Source organism: Poecilia latipinna, unplaced genomic scaffold, assembly GCF_001443285.1.
Source record: "Poecilia latipinna isolate Pla-1442-1.1 unplaced genomic scaffold, P_latipinna-1.0 Scaffold376, whole genome shotgun sequence".
NCBI classification, from domain to species: Eukaryota; Metazoa; Chordata; class Actinopteri; order Cyprinodontiformes; family Poeciliidae; genus Poecilia; species Poecilia latipinna.
In genome coordinates, this window is record NW_015112992.1 from 3,613 (window position 1) to 30,088 (window position 26,476).

The 26,476-nt window shown below is 39.7% G+C and overlaps 1 protein-coding gene across 4 annotated transcripts in view; it reads left to right on the forward strand.

The window, feature by feature from the left end:
- The first annotated feature begins 942 nt into the window (after positions 1-942).
- Positions 943-26,476, forward strand: part of grik4 (glutamate receptor, ionotropic, kainate 4) — a 358,938-nt gene continuing 333,404 nt past the window's right edge. For 2 of the 4 annotated variants that reach the window (XM_015036703.1, XM_015036704.1), the window contains exon 1: positions 945-2,067. The gene's annotated coding sequence lies outside the window, so the exon portion shown is untranslated. Of the gene's footprint in view, positions 2,068-26,476 lie in introns of all 4 variants that reach the window. The other 2 variants (XM_015036702.1, XM_015036699.1) reach the window with 2 other exon arrangements.

The window sequence follows — 26,476 nt, forward strand, 5'->3', positions numbered from 1 at the left end:
CATCCATGTACTCAGCTCAGTCCTCGACAGACCTGTCCTGGGTTTGAGTCCCGGCCTGTAGGCCTTACACACATTTCTTCTCCCTCTCTCACTGTCAAATAAAGACTGGAGCTGAAAAAAGCTCATTGGTCACATTGGATGAGGAAAATCTGTGAGTTGTATTGCTGATTCTCAATTGGATTAAGTTTGGAAATTGACTGTGTCATTCAAACACATAAATAATAGGTGTCCACCGATGGCAGTTTTCTGGCCGATGCCAGTTTTTTGTCTGAAATGTTGCTCAATATATCAATAAAGTTGCTGAATTGGCAACAATGGGGTGACTATTGCTAATTGCAAATGTTGCAGACATGACCCGGTCGGCCGGTTTGTCAGTAAAACCTCTCTCGCGGGAAAAAACAAAAGCACAGTGACCTTTGCCGAGGTTGATAACATGGCCATGTTTTGGTAGGTTACCAGTCGTGTTGTACATTTTCAGATGATGACCTGAACGGAGCCCTGTGAGAAGTTCAGTGTTTGGGATATATCTCTATATAGCCTGACTCGGCTTTAAACGGGGTTTGGGTAGGCAGAAATGCACACTTCTAAGATTCTTTATAAAAAGCAAAAAAAAATTAAAATTTTTCTTCCACTTTTCTATTATGCACTACTTTGTGTTAGCCTATCATTAAATCCCAATAAGCTGTGCTGAAATTTGTGGTCGCTACATGCCAAGAAGTGTAAAAGTTAAAGGCCGTTTACTTTCACAGGACACTGGATGACCGCACTGCCCACCCAACAAGCCCCTGACATCTTCAACCAAAGAGATGTGGAAACTGGATTTGCTTTCTTTGTAATACTTTAGTGAGATGAAAACCAGTAAGAAATTGTTGTTTAAGCAGCACAATTTTTTTGTGTCTACTCCGTTTTTCTCTCTCTCTCTCTCCTTCTTTCTCTTTTAGACAAAACAATAGCAGCTGGATAAGTTGGGTGTCGAAATATTCTTTCAACACCAATCAACGACTCATACGGGCTGGAGCAACATGTCACACGGTTAACTTTCTCCCCCCCCCCCCCGTAAAAACCCGTGTTCTTATTCCGTATGCGGACCGCGTCCACCTCCTGTGATGGGTTTATAAATGCAGAGTCCGGGAGCATTTTCCTTTTCACGCCCGGCGAGTCTCTGCGTGAGGACGGCACCGACCGAGCATCTTCCTTTTCTGACGGAGAGAGGGAGAGGGAGGGAGATCGAGAGAGGGAAAGGAGGAGAAAGGACAGACCTCACCCGCACCTCAGTCTGCTCTGAACCTTTCTACCGGACCGCAGTGGATGGATCAACAGCGCAAGATGTGAAAAAAAAAGGGAGGCTTCTTTCTTCTTTTTTATTTTCGGCAGGCTGCAGAGTGTTTGATCACAGGAGCTTCTTCGCGCACAGAGAGGGATCAGCTGCCTCGCTTTTTCTCTCTGCGCTCTTCCCTCAACGGGGAAGTGGGATGCGGGTTACGCAGCATCACCGGCGCCGTCGTTGCAATCATCCTCACAGATACACCTTCCACTTCTTAAGGCCTATCAGATTGTGAGCCCGTGGAACAATAATAATAAAAACAACAACAACAACTCTTTAACCGGCGAGGAAAAAAGGGGGGGCTCATTTCTACTGGTGATAAAGAGAAGAGGGATATTTTTCAAACTCCTTCGGATGTGATTTCCCTCACCTGCCACCCGCTCTCTCTTCCCCCTCTTTCACCCCTCTGCTCTTATTTTCTGCCTCTGTCCCGTGAAAGCGGGAAAAGATCTGTTCATCCAAAAAAAAAAAAAAAGAGAGAGAGAGAGGGGGAGAGATTTCCCCGGACCGCTGTTGATCTTATCGCTATCGCATTTAATCTGTCCATTTCTCTGTCCGGAGAGTGTCGGTGGTGGAGGGGAGCTGCGTGAGATCCAGAGACCCGAGGAGGGGAAATTGAGTTACTCTGCAAATTACAGGCTTTTCTTGCGATTCAACGTGAGTTCTGCGGACCGAACCGCACAAACCCCGCGCCAAAGTGAGAGGGAAATTGATTTTTAAGTCGAGCAAAGAAGGCAGCAAAGGTGAGTCTTTTTTATTTTTTATTTTTTCATTTGGGATTGCGCGGAGTTTAAAAGAATGTCAGTTGCCTAAGATTGACTCGACGCAAATGAAGCGTTTTGGTAGACGTCGCTTATTCGTGCGGGATAAGTTTAATAGTTATTTACAGGGCAATTGCCAATTAATGGATGACTGAAGCTGTTGGTTTGTTGCCAGATTTGAACTGCTCGGATTGTTTGCTTATATCCGAGCGGCTACAGTTGTCTTGTTGTGCGGACTCTGGCCGTGCGCACATTGTTGCATGTTGGGCCGAATGGAAGCCGTCCTTTGCGCGGCAGCGACAGGAGAGCGCAAGTCATTAGTTGGAAGGAGGCAGAGAGGACGTCTTGGTCGTGACGGATGTTGGGAGGGCGCAGGCAGAAAGTGACACAGATCGGACTGTAAATTCATTTCGTGGGTGATGAGCAGCAGATGTGTGGCGCATGTTGATGTGACGCTCTGCGCACAGTTGGGAAAGTGCCCCCCCCCCCCCTCAAAACACAGATTCACAGGAGGTGTGTGTGCGTGCGTGTGTGTGTGTGGAGGGGGTATTGACTGGCGATGTTGTCATGAAGAGTGGAGGGAGGATATATTTTTGGCACCACCTTGTGGTTTGGTCTGCTCCTTTTATTTGCTGTGTTGGTGGCATCTACAGGTTACTGGTGTTATTTATAGCATGATGAGCGACAGACTCACATACAGTCATTATGATGTAACGGTATGTTTTTTTTCCCCATTAATCTCCCTTATATTTTTTTTCCACAATCAAATATACATTTTTACATTTTCTAATGTAAAAATTAGTGTGGATTCGTCTGTTTTGCTTTCCACTTTTGATTCCAGCAGTAATTCTATACTAATCCAAATGTCCTTGTTTGAAAATTTGTTTTGTTTGCTTCATATGTTGCAATGAGGAACATGGCTTTCATCCTTTGCTGTCTCCACCTGTTGAGCCATATTCAGGGCCTTTTTTTAAGGAGAAATGTTGCTCATTTAAAAAAAAAACAACAAAAAAACCCCCACAAACAGCTCAGGTTGATTTCATGCTGAAAAACACTATTGTAAAAACACATGCCAGAGTCTCAAGATGTGATTTGCTAGTAGATATTCAAGTTAAGCAATTATTCCTACTGACGTATTGTTTGCTTCTTCTGTAAACCTGTGGGATTTGCAAATCATTTTCATACTGTTAACACTAATTCCAAAGTACAATGTGTTGCTGGAAGTATTTGATCATTCGCTTTCAGTCGCAAATGAACTTGAAAGACGTCCCATTCATAATCCATGTGGTCTGACAAGTAGTCTGTGCGTCCTTCGGAGCCACAACAGCTTCGGCTCTTGCGGGAAGGTTTTCCGTAAGGTTTTTAGGATGGCAGGGATGAGAATTACTTACCTTTTATTCCGGATGCGTCCGTGTGGTTTCAGACACTGATGATGGATGAAAAGACCTGGCTCAGGCTGAGGTCGGGAATCTGTGCAAAACCGGTCATGTTGTCCCAGCCGAGACTCGTCTGTGTCTTTATGGAACTTTCTTTGTCCTAGGTTCGAATCCTGGCCTGGGGTTTGCACGTTCTTCTCGTGAATGCGTGCATTCACGCTGGCTTGACAGAAACATGACTGTTAGGTATGCATGGCTGTTTGTCTCTGTGTTGCCTGTGTGATGGACTGGTGAGCTGTCCATGGTGTTGCTGCATCTCTCTCTCTCTCTCTCTCTCTCTCTCTCTCTCTCTCAATGAAAGCTAGAGAAAGATGCCAGCCCTGCAAGGAGAAGTGGGTATAGACAATGGATATTTGGACAATGTAGTCTGGCAACTACCAACCAAAGCCTGATCCCCTGAATTGTGACTGTTATAGAGTCCAGTAGACGTGTGCATTACAACCATGCATTGAAGCTGACACTTTGCATTGCACTAAGGCTTGGATGCAGCTGCTTTGCAATGGAAGCTCCTTTCCCGAAGCGCTCTATGCACTGTTGTGGAGCTAATCTGGAGGCCACTGGAGGCGTGGACGACTGTGGCTATCAACTACATCCTCTTTATGATGCCACTAACGGTTGACTGTAAAATATTTGGTGCAGAGGAAATTTCACAACTGGATTTATTGCAAAGCTGGCATCAGGCCACAGTACCACAATGGAAATCATTGAGCTACTGAAGTTGGCCCATTCTTTCACAGATGCTTGTAAAAACAAGTCTGCATGCCAAGGCACTGGATTTTATACACCGGTGGCAATATAAGTGATTGGGACACCTGTTTCAGTTCTTTGGATGGCCAACGTGGTGTTTTCTATTTTATGCCTTCAAACGCAGCGGTAATATGTCCACAACGGTAGAGATTGCATAGCAGTATTTCTGTCACAGGTTTAATGAATGCTACTCAATTTCTGATTGCAACTTTAACTACTTTTTTGGTGGACTGTCTTCATATGTAGCAATTTTTCAGTATGAAAGTTGGAAAAATGACAACTCTTTTTGAAAGTGGAGCCTCAAGGTTTGTATTCAGTATACCTTCAAATGTACAGAAAGTCAAAGTTACAAACTATTAATTAGTAGTTAATTTTGACATTTTTGTATCTGTTTAAATCAAAGGCACACATTTCACTTATGGTAGTTGGCAAAAAAAAACAAAAAAAACAAAAAACATAGTAAATCCTTTCAGTTTTAGCGCATGCCAGATTGTCACTGGTAACTTATTGCGCACAAGCGGCACATTAAAAAATATAACTTGTGTAAACTGCGTACTGAACAAGTGTCTTATTGCTTTTTTTATGTGCAGTCAAGCGGGATCAGCAGGTTAGGCTGTTAGAAAGATTGACGATCGACCAGAAAACTGCGATCAGTGCAACGTTTATCCGCTCTTGTTGTATATCCAACTGGGATCAAAGGTGTGTTTCTCTGTTTATTTGATACGTTTATGAGATTGCTATTTATTTTGAGTGATTGTTTTTCGTGTTTTGCGAAATTGCATAGGATATGAATTAATAAATTATAGAACAGCCTCAAACAAAAGCACAAGTGCTGCACAAATGCATTCCTAAGGAGAGCACTTAAGTGCCGTTATTTAAATGCATAGCCTGCTTAATATTGATAGGTCATTAAGAATCCATATGAAACCATTGTCCTGCTTCTGTATTTCTTCTGTCTGTTTTAAACATTTATGCTTTCGAACTTTGCAGCATCTATCTTATGTTAACCTGAACGATTATCAACAAATACCGAGTCCCGTTCCCTCTCCAGCCTCATCTCTCTGAGCACTCCTCTTTCAGGAAAACACGGCTAAATGCTTCCTTTCCGTTTGAATCCTCATGTTGAACACAGGCGATTCAACAGCCACCAAGATGAAGACACTTTCTTTTCCCCAAGAATGAATTGTAAGTGATGCAATACACTGATCAAAAACGTCAGAAGGAAGATAAACTACCTGTACGCATTCGTCTTTTCTCCTGAGGCGTAATCTGAAACTTTGTTGTTTTTCTTAAATCTTGGTGCTACCCTTGTTCACAAGGAGGCGCTCTTATCCTCAGAGATAGTACTAATATTAACAGAAGTCAACAACAATGCATAAAACCACACTGAGGTATTAGCATAATGACTTTGGCTCAAACAGTGTTTGAGATTTGGATGAATTCCAATCATTTATTTTTGCTCCAAGCACAGTTTTAAGATCATTTTGGCAAATCAGAAGGTTTTTTTTAGGCATAAAAAAATAGTAGGATGATCAAATCAAGAATAATTTAGTGCTATTTTTTTTTTTGTTTGTTTTGTTTTTTGCTTTTTGCAGGAACATCTGTTCTGCGTGGTCAGAGTGTCAAAACAGAAATATTGTGAGATGACAAGTGAAATCTTAGCTTATTTGAGTCTCGTCTCTGGTGATTCCGCCCCTGAGCTGTTTTTGAAAAACCGACCTGATGATGAACAGTCTCCGGTTGATAAATCGAGACCATGTCCATGACTAGTATAAACAGGCCTCAGATGCTCTGCAGGCTGTTTTTCTTCTGTTTGATTTTTTTTAACTTAAAAACGCATCTTCAGTGGACTTTGAAATCTAGAAATGTTTTTTTTCTTGCCACTAAACGGGGGCAAAAAACGAGCAACGACTCTAATGAAACAACGTTAGCTTTCACTGCTTTTAATGTGCGCACGATATGAACCGTTAATATTGCAACTTTACTCTGCTATTAATCAATGGTCATTTTTAGTAATGAAGCTCTATTTACATTCTTGCTGAGGGTTTTTGACTGTAGCGCTTGTTGTACATTGGTGATGGGTATGCTGGTGTGCTTCCTATCAAATTCTACTCTATCAATCACCCTCACCTATATGATACAAGTATCACTGGTGTCAAGTGGACCATGTCTGCCGACACTTAGAAGAGGATCAGTGGTTTGCAGGTTAACAAAAATTATTCCCAACACAATCGCAGTGTTGGGAAGCTTTACAGACCGAAGCTGCTTTAAGGGAAAGAGCAGGACTGGAGGTTTTAATGACCCCTGTGGAAACTGAAGTGGCTGGAAGTAATGCAGGTTGATACAAATTATCCCAACCGAGCTTTATTCCTAAACTGGACCATTTTAGTTTGATTCCATCAAATTTACTTTTAACTTGTCAGTTTAAGAAAAAAAAGAAGTAGAAGAAATTGATAAATCAAGAGAAATAATAATATTGAGTTAAAGATCAGGGTGTCACAGTTACTCTGGGGGGAAAAAACAGCGATTCTTAAATCAGCATCTCTTCCTGTGTGAGACCCATTCATTCCCACTTTATTTTGGTTTCCAGCACAAACATGTATGATTCCACTAAATAATGTTCAGATTAGTTGGTCATCTGAACCTGACCGCAGTGTGGCGAGAAGGATTAAAGCTGTGAATAAAAATCAAAGAAATAATTGATTTCCGATCTCTTACATCAGTATAGCGTAAATGATTCTTTTATTTCTTATTTTATTTCTTTTTTTTGTTTGTTTTGTTCATTTGACTAGTTTTAATAAATTCTCAGAATATGACAGTATGGTGATATTCACTTTTCTCAAATGGATCCTTTGCCCAAAAATATTCAACTCGGAGTCATCTTTGCTGTATTTTCCTACTCTTTTCCTTATGGGCACAATGAATGACATCTGTTTCAAATGTTTTAAATTCACTGCATCCATCACTATTCAATTCATTAGGAAGCGAAAGTCGAAATCAGTCAAACCAATTTCAATCCAGCATCGCAACGTTACAACCCTTATCTGCTGGATTAAAGCGGATAATCTGTCAAAAATCTTAGGCAGTGGAGATTTCACTGCAAGATTTCTACTGCTGAGGCGTCATGGCTGCTGCTTTTTTTTTTTTTTTTTGTGATGCTCTTGGTTGTTGTTAAAAACAGTGTTGGATTGGTACGGCTCTGCTGGGTCAAACTCAGTTCCTGCGGCAGTTTGAAAATCACATGGCAGCGTACCTTTGTTTCAGCTCTGATCTGGGTGAAGTGTTACCAGACACTTGACCCGTTGGCAGCTGTTTGCTCGTATCTGTGCTTCAGTTTACCCGGCGTCTGGTTTGCTGAGGTTTGCAAAGCGAGCTCTGCAGCTTTAATCGAGCACAATGGAGCAAGTCAGAGTGACGATGTCAATTAATTTAAACTAAATGACGGATTTTCCAGCAATTTGTGTTCCGTGTTGGTCTTGCTGTGGAAGCATTTTGTGCTTGTATGTTAGATTTGTTTATTATTAATTTAGAGTTGGCTAATAGATGTGTTTTATTAATGTTTTTTAAACATTAATTAAAGAAATAGAGAGATATATTTCAGGTCTTTTACCGATTTGCAGAGTGTTGGAAAAAAAAAAGCAGATGTGTTTCTTGGCCTCATTTCTGGAAAATCCTGGTGCATCACCATTCAGTCTTTGTAAGGATGAATATGTATGATTATGATAATTAAAGTAGTTTCAGTTGAAAGAGTTTGAATTATCATAATTTGTAAAAGGTTACATGATTATTGAAGAACAAATAATTGAAATTAATGCAGTATTAGTTTTAAAGGACGACAAAGACCTCTTTTGCTGAAAGAGTAACTTGTTTACTAAGCAGCATATAAATCATACCTCTAGTTAGAGTTACCATTGCTGTCTGAAGTGTTGGATCTCTTAAAATCCTTGTAATTTCCCAATGTACACTTCCCCATGTATTCTATCTGCTGAAGTTAGTACAACTTTTTTATCCATTGATCGAATTATCTTCAGGTATCTTTTTGAAGATGCCAGGAACGAGGAGCGAGGCACTGAACACAGTCCTGTGTCGCTTTGGGATGGCGTTACTGCTGAAAGACAGCACTCTGCTGCAGGCTGCAAAGTACAGTTTAAACCTGCAAGGCGACTTGACGATGACATGCATGAAAGAGCAGAAGACTCTAACAGGGAGGAGCAGAAAGTTCAACCAAAAGTTGGTTTCAACCAACATCCAGATGAAGTTTTTGGCAAACATAATATTAACCATTGGTGTTTTGTAATATTTGTGCGTCTCATTGACTGGACTGTTTTTTTTTTTTTTTTTTTTTTTTTTCCAGAGACTGACATAGTTTTAATGATGGATACATATAGATGCAAATAATTTTTTATATATATATTAAATCTGTGGGTCTGACAAGCCCTCTGACGCAATCCTAAAATGGCATATTTTCTCAAAAATGTTAAGCTTAACTCGTGTCGAAGAAGCAGGCTTCTCACAAACAAGCATGTTAGTTTGAATCTATCCAATGGAAAAATCAGTGTAAGAATTGAACTAAAAGAAAACATGAAAAAGTACTTTGTTATAAGTAAAAAAAAAATTGTGTGTGTATATGTGTATATATATATATATATATATATGTATGTAAAATATTAAGTGACAGTGGCAGAGTGAGCAAATATAATATTACAGCAGAGGCCGTGTGCACTGTGCGCTGACAAGAAAAACGAAGTAAGATTCATGGTCTCATTGCATTCTTGATCAATTGATGGATTGGACATGGGAGCTCAACTCCCCAAAGTTGTGAGTGTTAACTAGCTGCCATGCGTCTACCCTTCAGCCTTTGAAGCGTACGCACCCAGCACGGTTCACACACGGCAAAAGCAAGCCATTTAGCCAGTTACATTTCGGCGGTGTATCTGTACAACTTGACTGATTTATAATACTCTGAGGGTGAAATCTTTTTCTGTGCGATGTTTTGGTTTAGCACACAGGCGAAAAAAGGTCGAAAATCATTGGACAAAATCTGATTCTGGGTGGTAAGAGTTAAACAGGTTCTGGGAGTCATATTTTAGCAGAACGCGTCGGCTTTTTGTGTTGCGTCACCTTTCTATGGCCCAGGTGTGAGGACAAAGCACAGTGATGCCAGGTCGTGGCCTTTGGCGTGCCTGTTTGTGCCTCCTCATGGTTTTTATCTCTTTGCACATTTTTCTTGCAACAGCACAGCCGTCTGTGTGCTCGGTGCCCCTTTGGGGAGTGGTTTATTTGTCTGTCAAAGATGATCCATATCCACTGCACAACCTGTCAAACGTTTAGACAGTGATAAATGAGAAGGAGAATAAGTGCAAAGCAAGCTGGCATAGATAAAGTACTTGAAGGGATTCAAGTGGTGGTCAAGGGAAAACGGAGAACCCAGACAGACACGGTGTACATGTAGCGCGCGTCGTGACTCCCTTATCTACCTGAGCTAGCGCGCGGTCTCGCTCTCTGTCGACGCTAAAAGAGGAAGCCGCTTTGAAAACAGAACATTGAAGTCAAACGTTAACATCACCATTTAAAAAAAAAAAAAAAAAAAACCGGAGCCAGTATTTTAAAGCTATAGCTCTCATGCCTTGGGTTAAATGGCGTGAAAGAATTAATAGGCTACTGCTGATATCATAAGATGTGACGGCTGTCGGCACCAAATTCACTCAGTCGCAGCAGTTTAATAAATGTTAAGTCTATATGAGTGCTCCCCAGCACAGAGTGAACATATTAGCTGCCGGGTTCATGTGAACTCGGTAAGCATCAGCCCCAGTTGTTCTCAGCTGCTGATTGTTATGATAAGAGACAACAGTCACAGTTACTTAACTAGACAGATCTCCTCATCAACCATTTAGTCCATTATGTTGCTTTTTTTTTTTTTTGCAGATTGGTTGCCGCCTCCTAAATCATGCACAAGTACATTTTGAGGTAGTTTATGCATTTTATCCAGATTAACTCGTGTTAACGTAGTCAGAGCACGATTTACTGCATACTCATTTATTTCACACAAAATCTACATGAAGATGAAAGAAACCTGAAGATGGCTTACCAGAAGATATTTATTAAAGACCAAACAGGCAATTAATCTTATCAAGTTAAAACCACAACATTAAGCCTGTTTAGATGCTGTTTAGATGCTTTTTATGACTGATCTTATGACTGGTGAAATTTACACGCATTTAAAAAAAAAAATAACGTTATTTTTTTTAAAATGTGTGTAACTTTCACCAGTCGTGAAATGGATTTGGCACACATGTTTTGGTTTTACCTTTTCAAATGTTTTCGCACTGCCAAAACCACATAAAATATTGAGAAACGGCCGGATACTAAAAGCAGCAGCTACGTTAGAAAAATAAGAACCTCGGTATATCACACTGCAGAGACTCAGTTTTGTGAACAGAACAATGCACAAAGCACAACTATTGTAATAAATAAAGTACTAAATATAGTTCAGACAGCTTAGAAGTGCTAATTTTGAGTGATTGTTTTGTCCTGTCTGCATCTTCTGCCTTTCCTCTGTGCGCTGATGTTGGCAGCATTTTAAATCCTCGCTGCTAAAGTCAATCTGTTTTCTCTGGTAAAGCTACTTTGTCAGGAATATCTGCAGAATTCCTATTGGGATGTAGAAAGTGGTCTTGGATCTGTCGAACTAACGCAACCATCATGTCGCCGGTTAATTGGTTCAAAGTAAAACTGACCTAGAGTCAGTTCAAATTATTTGCTTGCTTACTCTGCTCACCCTTGCTGAATGTTGGCCAGTTACTAGTGAACACTCTTAAAGTCGGTATGTATGTCCAACCCAGGATTTATTTATATAAAAGTCTTTATGTTAAACTGCTTTTATTAGACTTATTCGAATATTTAACCAAGATAGCAGTATAACATATACTGCTAAGATATCTGGATAACTTGACTCCCAAAACTTTTGTTAGTTTCCTCCGAGTGTTTCTCTGCTTTAAACATCCAACGGTGTAAACATTATGCAAGGAGTGTCATTAAATACAACAAACAGAGCATCTTTATGACCACCCTCTATTAAAGAGGTCGGACAGACGTTTTCTACACAAAAACAGTAGTTTTTGCACACTTTTAAATTACTTTTTTATTAAATAAGTGCTCAATAAAGCTTATTCTTTATTGAGCTATCTCCTTTTTTTTTTTTTATAACTGTCCAGCTGTTGTAAAAAAGATGTCATGTTGCCAACTTACTTTAAGTGTCCCAACAGGCTTTCTGCCATTGTCAAAGACTGTAAATCCAACCCTGGCATCCTTACTGAATACATTATGCTGAGTCTCATGTTTGACTTACTCCCAGCTGTACCTTATGTTCCTGCTCAGTTTCGGCCGTCCCCATCAGTCTTTTTGCAACAACGCATTAAGGATCAATCAGTTGAAACCAGGTGGGTTTGTTCATAGAACATCTTTTCCTGCTTGTGTTTAATCTTTTCCATTGCATACTCAATCAAAAACTAGTTCTGACTCCCCAATGTCACAACTGACTGCAAATGAGAATCTTTTCCACATTAGTTTGCTTTAGATTTGCTGCCTTTCAACCATGAGTTTAAATCTAATCTTCTGTTTCTGCAAAAATAAAGTACACTCAATTAGTACTTGCATGAACTTGGTTGATTACCATTGGTCTCCATGATCTATGTGCCTGTAGCTGTGTGTTGACAGAAGAGTCTTTAATTTATAAGCAGTATGTGTGATACGGCCCACACCCATTTTTAGATCTCTTGCATTGCAACACGCATTGACATAAATGCCCTTATCAATTTCCTTTTCTTTTATCACGTGACTGCTTGTTTCACAAGCTGTTCTCACAGCGGATCGCAGCTGGTAATCCATCTAGTGTGTGCACAGAGGCTATGCAGTCTTCAACTTTATGAATGTCAAATGTTTTACAAAGCAGGAAGCGGTCCCAAGGTAACCTTTTTAATGCTTAAGCAGCATTGTGTCAGATGCTTAACGCAGGGTGTCTGTCGAGTGGAAACCTTTCTTCAGTTGCGTCAAAGTCGGCTTTTGATTTGTGCATCCCTCCCTAAGAGAAAAGGACAAAGTGTTCCTGTATTTGTGCAAATCAAAAGGTAACTCCAGAACTGTGCTTCAGCAGATTGTTAACCCTGGGTTAGTCGAATGAACTCAGAAGTGTTTGAAGTTCAGGTGTTGAATCGATTTGGTAGTGTAACATAAAGTTCCTTCACTACTACCTTGCAAAAATCCTCAAATTTGATGCATTAAAAGCAGGATTGTCTCTTTCTTCCTCTTTAAAATGTTCTAAACAATTGCAGGTTGCTGTGTTATGGTGCAGCTGAAGAAGACAGAGTAGATTGGGAGATAAAATGTACTTGGAGCTTGATGACGATGTTACGAAAGTACCTTTGCAAGGACTCCCGTCACATACTTCAGTTATAAATAGACTCGAGTAATGATGCAAAACCATAACCGTTCGGTTAGAAAGATATTTTATATACCGGCTTACCTTCCTGACTTCTTGAGCTGCGCCATCTCTTTAAAACATCTGAGATAAACGTTGCAAACATTTACATCCTCGTATGCAACACGTTCAGAAGAAGTCTGTTAAATTTACGGACACAAAGCTTGTGTGAAAATATATTTTGCATCACAGATGTTGTGTGAGCATGCCGTCGTTAAGAGAGAAAAAAAAACAATGCCTTGATTAATGTCTGTAGTGAGGGAGAAATACTTACTGGTGTAGTATTGATAGAATGTCAAAATGTAAAATAGGCCTGTGTTTCTATAGAGAACATATGCAGCTCAAACTTAATAAGTCAGTTCCACTTAATCTTGTTCCATAAATCAATACAGATATTTTAGTGAATCAGACATTGTGGGTGCCAGACTTTGATCAGGCATGCTTCTGCTCTTTTATTTTTTTATTTATTTTTTTTTAAAGTTCTCAAACGAAAACTTGTCAGTCATTGCATTTTTCAATTTACGCAATTTTCTAAAGTGCATAATTAAAATGAGTTTGAAAACAATGATTCACAACGATAAACGATGCTAAACCCCTCAGTGACCTTTACATCTGTATCAAATGCAAAACGGTTATTTAGAAGTTATATGTGCAGCGTATTTCTGCTTGGTTTCAAAAACTACCTCAAAGAAAGCTAAATTCACAATAGCTGAGATACTCAACAGCTCACTTACACTAATTTTTATTCATTTAATGGTATTATGGTGCTACACAGGTGCTGCAGAGCTATTGGCTGCACATCCATGGTGTGAATCTCCTGTTTTATCACGCGCCTCAGGTGCTCTGCTGGATTTAAAGCTGGTTACTGTGGAGACATTGAAGTTCAAGGATCTTATGTTCAACAATCTCTTTTTGAGATTGAGTATGGTGACATAGTGCATCATCTTACAGGCGTCAGAAGATGGGAACATTATGGTCATGAAGTGAAGGAAACAGGAAGCAGCATGACTAAGATAAGTCATGGTGTTTAAATTTAAGTTTAATTGCTACACAAAGACCGAAAGTATGCCAAAAACATATCCGACACGCCGTCGGATACGTGTCTGGTTGGCCGTAATTACAACACGGCCAACCAGAACCAGTGATACAAGGCAGGTGAAGCCGATATTCTGGGATGTTTAAGAATGTATCCTCTGAATATCACAGCTGAAACTGGAACTCATTGGAAAAGGTGTGATTTTTTTTTTTTTTTTTTTTTTTGCAAGAATGTTGTCCAGTTTTGGTTTTGGTAAGCTTGAGTGAGTTGTAGCCTCTGTTTCCTGTTTAGGAAACGGAGGCTGACTGATTGAGCTACGATTGTCTTTCCATCTTCTTGAATGGCTCCGCCCATTCTCCAGTGACCTCTGACATCGCCCCCCCCCCACACACAGCTAGTGTTCACTGGATATTTTCTCAAATTTGAGCCATTCTCCATAAACCAGACAGTTTTTGACTGTACCATCTCATATGTGCTATATCGTACTTTCTTCTCATTGTGGTGGTTGCATTCAACTTCAACAAGTCATCCTCATAACATCTTGAATGCACTGAGTTACTGCCATGCTATTGGTGATTTGCATAGCTGTACACAATAAGGTGGCTGGTAATTGCACATCCAATATCTGAACTTCTGTACATCCAGCCTCAAAAGAGAAAGTTATTGCAAAGTTTTTCTCGGTGTCCTTATATCCAGCAATGCACAACAGCATGCACAAATTATGTAGCATACTGGTTGTTTTCTCCAAAAAAAAAAAAAAGTGTAGTGAAGTTACTGCATTGATCCAAACAACTGGCAGCTATTCATTCACACGGTGTCGGGAAACCCTCCAGGCCGCCTTACATCTCTGTGGATTTCAAAGACGACGCCTATAATGGGCCCTGAAATGGCCTCAGTCCCTCGCTGAAGTACAGAGGACACTGAAATGTGCATTTTCTCATTGTGTTATTTTCATGCTGATAAATGGCGCTCTGGCTCCAGATTCATTCTAATTATTATGCTACAAAGGCTGTTAAGTTCACAACGCTGCAAATCAATAGCACATTGGGTTGTAAACCAATAAAAGATATACCAATGGACTGATCTGATGTTGCATGTTTGTTTTTTGTTTTTTTGTTTTTTTGTTTTTTAAGCTAATCACCCATGATTAACTTTTAATTTCACAGATGGCTTAAACTGCCAGGGATTAGTCCTTCACGATGATTACTTCATAATATCATTTACTCGGTTTAGAGCTGCTTTTTGATGTCTCCAACTTCCCCAATAAGTCATTTTGACCAGAGTGTAATTGTCATTGCTATGATATTTTTATTTTTTTTATTTTTTGGGGGTGTGAAGTACTTGTCGGATAGAAAAATGGTAGTTTTGTTCAGTTGGGCTGCTGGACAAATGCAAAAAGAGAACCTGTTTTGTCGTTTTAAAAATCTCTGACCTGCATTCATCTAACGGGGAACCCTCTGTAGAAACATTACAATAAAAATTCAACTTGGCAATTACAGTAAGCAATTTGACTTTCCCTGATGAGGATCCGTTGCCACAGCAGCTCACCCCTGCTTGCCTATTTCTGGCTCGGAAGAGATTGGTCATAAAATGTTAATGTACTTTTGTGAATGCTTGTGTGTCCGAAATGGGAAGAGATAATTTAATTATTATTTCATCACATTACAATGAGATCTTGTAGTGTAATTTTTTTAATGTACAACTAAAAACCATCTATAGTGTATTTTTTTTTTTCTATTTTATGTGATGGACACGCATGATAGCTCATCATGACTGTGAAGAACAGGTTTTAAAAAAAAAACCCGGTATGAAAAGTTTCCATTTATTTGTATCTTTGATTCCCCTAAATAAAATCCAGTGTGACCGACGTGATTACTCACTGGGATCTTAAAATTAAGGCAGAGAGGTACATTTGGAACGAAAACCCTGATCGTACAGCCAGCGCTGTGATGGAAAGGCTGACATCAAAGCACAGTTAGTTGCTTTGTATGCCACACACATTTTTGAAATTAATTTATGTTTTTTTCTTTCACTGCACAATTATAGTTTGCGTTGATCTTGTAGATAAATTCCCGGAAAATTGATTTGGGTTGAGGAAAGCGAGCTTAAAGCTGAAAAGGGAGATGACGATATCGATTGTGATTTTACGTCTTCTTCTTCACCGTTGCACAATATCTCCACCACTCTGTCGCTTCAATGTCTCAGCCACTGAAAATATACATCATTTGTGGCAACTAAGGCCAATTAAGCTCACTTCAACTCATTACAGGCAATATCATTATTCAGAGTGTAAATGTATGACTCTTGGAATATAGTATGTTACCAGATATTACTCCTGAACAGTCCTTTAAATGCACTGATATCTGCATCCATCCTTAGTTTACAAGTTGGAGTACTCTTACTCCTCAGATCAATCATTTTAGCAACAAGGCACTTCCAAATGCTTTACGTCATAAAAACGCACAAATACAAAGACAATGAACACACAGTCAATAATTGAAACATTACATTTTGTCAGATGCCACGTCAGATTGTTGATTAGTGTTTCATTTATAATGTTTCAAAGAGCAACTCTGAACTGGTGAGTTTTTAGTCCGGATTCCAAGGAACTCAGTGTTTCGGCTGTTTTGCAGTTTTCTGCAAGATTGTCCCAGATTTGTGGTGCAAGGAAGCCGAATGCTGCTTCTCCATGTTTGGTTCTGGTTCTGGGGTTGCAGAGCAGAACCAGAACCACAAGACAGTCATCCATCTTGGAGAACTATCCCAAGGTTTTATGACTCGTTTTGGACCAGGCTGAACATTAGTAAGCTTGTGGAGCACTATTTAAGTATTTAAAATCTAATCTTGCAGGACAAATCTTATTTAGACGTGCATCGTTTTTAAATGGTGAAAGATTACATCGCATCAGCATTCATTCAACTGAAGCTTTCGCATCCCTCCCTTGGTCTGAGCCCCCAGAGACAATCATATTAATCTGTCTCCATTTGACTACCTCTCCCAATGGTGCGTGCAGAAAATGAACATTGTTAGAATTGATCCGGGTACATCGCTCCTAAAGCTCCCCATCTTGTGAAGCAGCCCTCCGTGCCTTCCCAATCCCCTTCCGCCGATTATATGCCAGTCAGCTCTGCCAGCAGTGTTGCACGTCTCTCATTTGTGATTGTGAATTTCATCAAACATCAATACTCCTTTGAATCATATCCAAATGGGTATTTTATTGTTCTGCATGCAAGAAACGAGCCGTGTGCTCAATACACCTGGCTTTCTTCGTCTTACCTGACCACCTCTTGTTGCCATTCAGTGGATTAAGATGGAAACTGGTAACTCTACTCACTTCCAGTAGGCAAAGGACAGAACTGATGGTGAATTAACTGCGTATTTCTAAGTTACCTGGTTCTTAAAAACTTACCGACTCGTAGCTACAGTGCTGTGAAAGCGTGTCGCTCCCTTACAGATTTATTTTGTTTTTGTGTCGCACTTATACTGCTACTGTATTTACTCGGGTGAACCGTATATGATGTTAAAATTTGTTGAGCAATCTGAAACGTTGAAGTGTGACAAAAGAGCCAAAACAGGAGAAATCTATGAGGACAAACTCTCTCTGCTGTCTTAGTCACTGAGCAGTGTAGGCTGTTTGAAGTGGACTGGGTTGAACTTCAGTTGCATAAGTTAAATATTCTTTCTTTGATCCACGACTAAAGGAAAGATGACATTTTCTTGCGTAGGTTTTAGCAACTGCTGCTTTTTGTTTCATTTTGGGAAGAGATGACCCTCGTGTTTGATATGTTTAATTTTAATCTGTAATGCATCATTTCTTCCTTTTTAACAGAAAGAAAGGTCCTGTAGAAGCAGCCTCTGTCAGGTTCAGCATCAGTTTTAACTGAATGGGAGCCAAGAGATCAGGACAGCCACTAAAACAGAAGCACTGGACAGAGAGAGACAAAGACTTTGGCTATAAAGGATCATTCACTAAATAAAGGAAAATCCACCAAGCAGCTGATTTGGATGAATGTAAAACGCCACTATCTTCTGGCTTTCTTTCTTTTTTATCCTCCTCTTTTTAATCTGCTTCATCGGTCGTATTTAATAAGTGTCTCTCAGACGGCCGCAGTCACTTCCCACAGACTCCTCCTTTTCCTCTAAAGCCGCGGAGCTGCCGCGATCCCCGTTGCCCTCTCCGTAGTTTTACAGGACCTTTCTATTTGCATTTTCTACTTCCAAATGTGCAGCATATGCTGCATGACTTTCCTGTCATTCTAATTGGCCAGCAGAGGCCATGAGTCATTTCACATGTGCTCCCCTCAGCTTGATTGACATGCAGCTGCAGGGACTCATCATATCCCAGGTGAAGAGGCTGTATGTCCCGGCTACTTTTTAATCATGTACTCCAGGCTGGGGCTGATAAGAGATGTAAGGGTGATTATGGTTCAAGGAGGACGTCCTTGTGCTGGGGCCTTGGGATTATGGCTCTTCGCCATGCTCTGACTGGGGGGAATAAATACATCAGTATTCAGATAGCTGCCTCCGCAGGGGTTACAGAGTTGCTGGAGAAATTTGAAACAGAGAGCAGCGACTTGCTCCTTCGGGGAACTCGGATCCGGTGCCTAAAGCGTCCACATAATCTTTGAATTTATTGCATTTTGACGAGTGCAGCGGATGGGAGAAGAGATGAGGAAAACATTACAGATATATTGAGCCTACCTAACCTTTGAACCCAGTTTCCACTTCATTTCTAATACATGAGCATGAGTGTGTGTGTGTGTGTGTGTGTGTGTGTATATGTATAAGTAAGTGTACGTATATATTTATGTGTGTGTGTGTGTGTATGTCTGTCTGTGTGATCAAATTCCTGCAGAAAGCATGAATGAAAAGTGAAATATGTCCATCTGTCATCCAGGAAAAAAAAAAAGTTCACTAAATAGAGGAAGATCTAAGCGAGCTAAAAATAGCGCAGCCATTTTTGCATGTCATGCCATGCACAAACTTATTCTCTGTAAAAGGCAGAATCAAGGGCTGGGTGACTTAATGTGCAACGAAAGCTAAATCAAAGGAGGCCTCGCTCAAGGATTTCACCAACTAGTTAAATAAAATAAACTTAAATTTGGCATCTATTTGCATAAGGTTACAGTTTGGAAACATCTCACAGAAGCAGATGGTTATAGGTAGAAATAGAACATGGATTCCTCAAACTCACCAACACTTCAGCCGAGGTCACATTAAATCTACCTGATGGACACGCCGCACCTCACAGTCTCGTTTCTTTTTCTTCTTCTCTGTGACTTTTACCTCCCTATGACTCTGCACGTTCCAGCTTCCCTGTCATTTTACTGCCGGTACACTGAGTGCTAATTCCAATATATTCTACTCACATCAGCCATTTACCTTATCCATTGATTTAGCTATTCGCACCCCTTGAAGTTTGGAAGGAAAAACCGAGGTGCGTTTTTTATCCCATGTTCTTTTTTTTTTTTTTTTTAGTGATATACATAAACCAGTTAGGATATCTCTATGGGCTATATGATACATGTTCATCACATTTGTTTGCACAAAATCCTTCTCAGACAATGAGATTTCCACTGAGAATGGACTGGTTTAAAGTCTCGTGTCACGTTAAGTCCAAATAAGCTGCTGCGACAAGAAATATAATAATAATAATAATAGAACCGTGATGGAGATGTACTGTTGTAGGTCTAAGATCCAATAATAAAAGCAAGATTAAGTCTAGAGTAACACATTAATGCACAGGACCTTGCATATAGGCCATCTTTAAAAAGATGCATTTTGAGCTGCTTTTAACAGAAATTACCAAGAGTTCTTACAGGGAAAAAGCTCCAGAGTCTCAAGGCCACTGCAGCAAATTCCTCTTCCTCCTCTTGCCTTTAGCCTGGTTCATGGCTGGACCCACAGAAGCTGGTGAGACGTGAGAGGCAGATGAAGTGTTAAAGACATGGAAATCCTGGGAATAAAACCTGGTTCAGGCTGCAAAAGACAAACACAAACTATGCATTCCTTTCTTTACACTTTCTGATTGCACATTGCCGTGTGTTGGTTTATCACATGAACTCTGAATAAAACTGATGCTTGTTTATAACGTGGCAAAAATGTAGAAATACTAAGTGCTTTGGCAATGGACTATAAATAAATAGCTCACCATCTATCCAGCCGTCTTAATTTGAATGATGGAAGTTGCCATTAAGAATGCAAATTTTCTCCATCCATCCATCCACTCACCCACCCATTCATTCATTCATTCATTCATTCATTCATCCATCCATCCATCGTCTCTACCTATCTGTCCTTGCAGGGTGGGGGGGCTGTTGTCTATCTCCAGCAGTCACTGGGCGAGAGGCGGGTACACCCGGTAGCAGTAAGTGACATTAAATTAAGGAATAAATATGTCTACTATAAAAGATCAATGTGCCAGGTTTTAAATAAGGAAGCCTATTGGATAAGAAGTAAATCATTTTAAAAGTAAAGTCCCCAGAGGTTCAGTTTCCTCCTGGAAGCCTGTTATTGTTGCAGGTGGCTGAGCTGCAGGGGAGTCTGCCGTTGTGTCTCCGACTAGCATTTACTTCAGAATTGAATTTTGTATTCTAATAAAATCGTTTGATTTATAAGGACAGTGACTAGAAAAAGCATACTCCTAAAAAGGCTGGTTTTATGAGACCTGTGGCAGACAGATGTAACTCTTTGGCAGCGCTGCAATTGGTCCGTTCACAATAAAAGAAAAAAAAAAACAAGACAAATGGAACTGTGGGGATGTTTCATTATCTCTATAGGCTTTAAATCTCAACTTTCTGTTGGAAGTTGCTTATTACTTTATAAGGAAGAGGTGGGTATGAAAGACATGTCTGTCTTCATTTAGTCAATTATGTATTCTTAGGTAAGTTGGCATCTTTGCCATCGCCATGTCCCTGAATGAACTCACACCTACGCACATCCAGCAGTCATTGTATCTTCAGAAGTGCTCTTTAGTCTGCCCCTGCTCTCGTACCGGTCTGACATCACAAAGCTCTTAATTCGATGCGTGTCTTTCGTCAGCAGAGATGCGGGGAAAGATAAAGCGGATGCTTGTAATTACTTGTATGCGTTGGCTCATCACAGAGATTTATTACTTGAAGCTTCTCATTTAGTTCAGACTGCCCGTTCGAGTGTACCACTGAGCTCACAGGAAGAATACTACTGTAAAATTATTACTGATGAAAGCTGAATGATGACAGTAGTTTGTTCTGCCTTGATAATGAATATTTTAAAATCCTATACAAGAGTCACAAATGAATTAAGAAACCACTAATTGATTCTTATCAAAGTTGTTGTTTTTTAACTTAAATCACTGATATCTATCAAAGCAATACGGATTACTTCTGCATGTTGTTTTAGTTAATAGGTCTTTAGCGTGTGTCCGTGTCTGTTGTTCTCTTCATTCTCCATTTTCTGTTAATATACCAAATATACTGTCTAACAAGCCAGCTTTTTATAAAACTTCAGGTTTTTACGTGAGAAACGTGTTTCTCCTGTTACATTTTAGAACCTTTAGTTTTGCTGTCTCGCTGCAGAAGCATTTATCTCGAATTGTGTCTGTTCACATCTGTTCTGAGAAATGTTTGACCTCATGCACATCTCATAAAGCTACATGTGTCACAGTGCTAACTTTGTCCCACACAGCTGCTTCTTTGCTTCCAGAAAATGCTGAAATTGCTTGCATTTTTATCTTTTTTTTTACCCCTGTTGCTCTGCTAAGCATCTGCATCACCTTGCTATCTGAAACACCTGTGATGATTAACCACGTGCCTAAAAGAGGAGCCGGTTAAAATACCGGGCAGAAAACGAAGATCACTGAGGGGAAGGACGACCCGGTTGGCAGACAGTCAGATTGGAAGGCTTAGAAACATCTATGTTGGGCAAAATGTTAAGTGTAGTCACACTGCAATGATCAGATTGCCTCAGATCTCCTCTAATTGAATTTACTCTAACAAGCTAATGTTGATAGAAGAAAAAGGTGTCTGATGCGGGCATTTTGTTGCAGGCAATTATTTTCCTATCCTTCCTGTACCGGCCGTATCTGCTGAGGGGATAGATTTTGATCTGTTGACTTGCAGCCTCTTCAGATGTGGTGTTTGTTGTGGAGTCTGGTATTGATTAGAAGAGCAGTGAAGGAAGTGGAGGAGGAGAAGGGTGGTTCTCATATCAATTAGTCAGCCGCCATGGTTTTAATTTGTGGTGTGTCACCAGCCATTGCTTTTGCGCTTTGCGGCACAGGTGATCCTTCAATACAAGCCCTGAAATTGATATATTAAAGGTCACATCGCTGTTGGCTCATCTGATGGTGCAACAGACGAGCTTTCCAACAACTGACTGGATTGAATGTCAGTTGTGTGCTTGTGTGTGTGTGTGGGTGCATGTGTATGTTATGTATGATTGTTCTTATAGCACAAGCTGTGCTTTTATGTCAGCGATAGAAAATCCCTGATGTTTATCTACTATCTAGTTTAAATAGACCCGATGTCGTCATTATGCTTTGTCATGCAATAAGGAGCTGTAAGATACCTAAATGTTTAAAACTACTGTGACCTCTCATACGCACACACATCTTGAGACTTCATGTGAAGCAGTTTGTTGCCCTTGCTTGAGCTGCGATCCTTCAGACTTTGAATTTAGTTTTGTCTGAGTTGTGTTTCTTGTGCTCGCCTGTATTTTGAGTGATCCCTGGTTCTCCAGAGTCACTTCCTCCTGCGTCCTCTTTGTGTCGTCACTGTCTCAGTTTAAACCCCCGCACAGATGTTCGATATTCAGCTAATTACTCTCCTATTTTCTCCTGACATCCAGTTTTTTTTTTTTTTTTTTTTTTTCCATCATCGTCAAATCCCCCTGTTGGGATTTTCTCATGTCTTACTGGTTCTTTCCTTGTTGCATCATATCAGTATATTTCAAGTTTCTCCCTGCTATTGGGTCCTTTTCAGAAACAACCTAAGCTCGGTTCTAGAAATGACCTGTCCTAAATTAATGGTTTCCCTTTATAAAGGACAGGAGAATAATTTCTTTGTGAAAGCTTTTCTGTCATCACACTTCTTCTTTTTTTTTTCATGAGTTTCATTCGTAATTGTCTGCAAGTGTCCTATTGATTTCCATATACCTGAACATTTGTTCCATTATTAAAGGCCAACCTACCTAATTGAAAAAGGTTTATGTTGGGATGAAGGAAAGTTACTTAAAATAACTCGGCTTAAGGAAGGTTTTAGAAGTTGCAAGTGTGGGATATTTTTGCTATGTGGGATATTTTGTTCAGTTAATGGGTATTAACTGAGCATGTTAACACATCAGGCTGATGCTGTATGTCCCATTGTTTTCATGTCTCAGAGGAAGAGTAAAACATTATAGTAAATAAAATCAAATTATCGGTTTCCATAGAAACAAGTGTCATTGGTAGACTGGGCAAAATTAGTGCATCTTTAAATGAGGAGCCGAACTGCCAATTTTTCTTTCATCCAAGCCATTTTGTTCCTGAGACAATAATCTTATTTTTATCTGTAAAAAAAAATTTATTGGGATTTGGACCAGCTGTATCAACAGGTGATGTGATGAAATTCATCTTTGAAAATTGTCTCTGTCTTTATGGATGTCTGTGTTAATGGTGAAGCCTCATCTACCAATAAAGAGCAGCTTCATACATATTTAATTATTTTCTTTTGTGAAAGATTTTGTGAGCGTAAGCGGAAGGATATAGCCTCTTCTCAAAGTGTGAAAGTAAAAAAAGATTAGGACGGTTGTTCTCCGGAAAAAAGAAACTTCACCCACAGACTGCATGTCTGCCCGCTTAAACTCACACCTGAAAAAAAATCAACATAAACTCACTTATTTGCTCCACAGCCTTATCCACCCAGATATATAGTGTTAAAGGGGAAGATAAATATAGTCCCCTTGATGAATACGTTGAACAGCTTCAGAAAATAATTAAAAGGGTTGATGAGGTTGTCTGCATGAAGTATGGTCTCTTACAAGTCTTCATTTGGGAGTAATCTAAGGGCATGTGTGTCCCCTGCATGTTCCTTTGCCTCCTTTTTTCTGACATCTCATTAGAGGCACGTCAAGTCCTTCTGCACAGTGTTATGATGATTATTATACTGTTGGGATGGTTTAGGTGATAAGAAAAAAAAAAAATGGGAAAGAGACTCCTAGCTTGGTATGAACGGTGATATGACCGCAAGGTTAATTATGATGCCAGTGCAGGGAGGATCAAAAGCTTTTTGAGCTTAGACAAAAGCCGTTTGTCAGATTTAGCCATCTGTCAATAAGGCCGGTTAAGATCTATAAAAAGACTTAACTTTGAAAAAGCTTCGCTGATTCCCTTTTGGTAGGCATTGGAAGGTATGTTGTAGCGTTAACATGGATTTAGTGTTTATTTAGAACAAAAAATGTTTAAAGTAATGTACGGTGATTGGTTTGTTTTATTAGAGAGAAGCAGAATAGAACACCAGCACTTTCTGCTGGTGTAAAAGTTAATCAAAAGTTACTGTCGTCGCTTCGATTTCGATACATGAACTTAAGCAAACGTGTAAAACAAACACTTGCTAAAGTCAGTAATAGTTTTGAAGTGTTTATGTGCACAATATAGATTTTGCAACTCTGATTTTATAAAGTAGCAAAATAACTACCTCATATAATCTGATTAATTAGTCAATCTGTCTGCTACTTTGGCCAGCCTGAGTCAGCTGCCTAACTCGCCATGTTTTAAAAGAGAGTTATCTCATTACAGGAGATGTGTGGAGCTCAGTTAGCGTTCAGCAGGATTGTGAGTCTCTCCTTTGTTGATGACTAATATACGTTGATATGCTGCTAATACTCGGATACCTCAAAGGTACACGAAGAGCAAACTGTGATTAAATACAATTCAATTCCCCCCTTAAATTCTGTCCAACTCGGTGTGACTAGATTAAGCCAAACATGACACCATTTAATTTGTTGCGACAAGGATAAATTAGAATAAAAATGGATCTGCAACGAAAATGTGTAAGTCAGTCAAGCTTTCGTTGTTTCTAGGAACGGAACAGAGTTTTATCAAAATTAATTGGCGAGCTAGAGAGGACGAGCAGCAGAGGTTTCTCCTTAATGCCAAAGAAAGTGTAATATATCTATATATTTACATAATGTCGCTAATTTATACATGCAGAGTGCTCTTATAGTAGGACAAGGATCATGCTGCCACATCTACATGTTGAACACTGGATGAGTTGGCGCTGGCAGTGTTTGGCCGCCGATAATTATGGTGCTTCGGTAGGTGCTAAAGTTTACGATTTGTTGCTTTTCCAACAGTTTTACTCTTCCAGAGGCTGGCAGCTAAACACAACAGAGTGTCCTTAATTAACCGAAGTTTCTGCACACAAAGATAATAGTAAGTCAAGCAGCTGCAGCACCCAGAGGGGAATAAACAAAGATTTAGCTCAAGCTTCAGTCTCAAACTGAAGTATTAGAGATCATTTTTTTCCCTCCTCAACTGAAGGTTAAATGTTACAAGGACACTACTGAGAAGTTAGAAAGAGGCTATTGTTTCTCACCGACCCGAATGATTCATCTTAGCTTCACCTGCGTGTTGTGAATTGGGTTTAGTTGTGTTGTAGGCTGGCTGTAAATGGATGGACAAGGTGACCCGTGCTGTAGATCAAACCGCCAAACAACTACTCAGGGACAAGGTCTCGCTCGCCTGACTGGACATCATTTTTCTCCATTTAGCCCCATCTCACACCTGTAATTGGACGGTTGTCCACATGAATGCTTACAGCACCACTGGGATAGTCATGTGTTTTTTTTTTTTGTTTGTTTGTTTTTTGTTTTTTGCCTCGCATGACTTTGTCAAAATATTTGCTGAATTTCTCTGTTGGGCTTAAAAGTCTCGAGCTGCCATTTTTGGGTTGAGATTAGTGTACACAAAAAGCTAAAGATGTATCCAAGTTTCTTTCATCTGATGAAGGCTGTGAATGAAATGTCCTCCTAGTCTATCAGATTTTGCAAAGAAGAGTGGGCACGACAGACTGCTGCTGAGAGAAACCTGAGATTTTAACTTTAGTGTGTACACTTTACCAACTCAAATATATATGTTTTTTTTTTTTCCAAATGGTTAATACTGCATACTTATCTGGTGCCACTCTTCAGTGTGGAAGTTGTTTTTGTGTGAGGAAGTCTTAAAATGATACTGTTTTTAGTATCATTGAGGTAATTTTCAAGACATTCAGGAAAAGCTGGATAAAGTACAGCAAAGTTATTTTCTTTCATTTCTACGATGTTGTGTTTGTGCTAATATCATAAAGGTAGTTTGATAAAAACAGAATATATTTTTTAAAAGTTTATCCTGACAGAGGCCTTAATATCAGCAGTCCATTTTATAAATGCTGCTTAAATGCCTCTTACAGTGTCAACCTATGAACCGCATTTACAAAAAGAATATGCATCTGGTCATGTTTAAAGAAGTGGAAATGTTTGTAAAGAGTGTCAAAAAAATATATAATCAAAGATGAAGATTGCAGTTCTTGACCCGTTCGGGGCGTTGCTTTGTTTTCAATATATGAGGTGCAATTTTAAAACGAATTACAAAAAGAAAGTGACCCACGATCTTATATTATTTTTTTCTTTAAGATTGAAGCACAGTGTGTTTTCTCTTCTAAATAAAGCAGATTACAACTACACTGTTAAAAGTCATCCCCT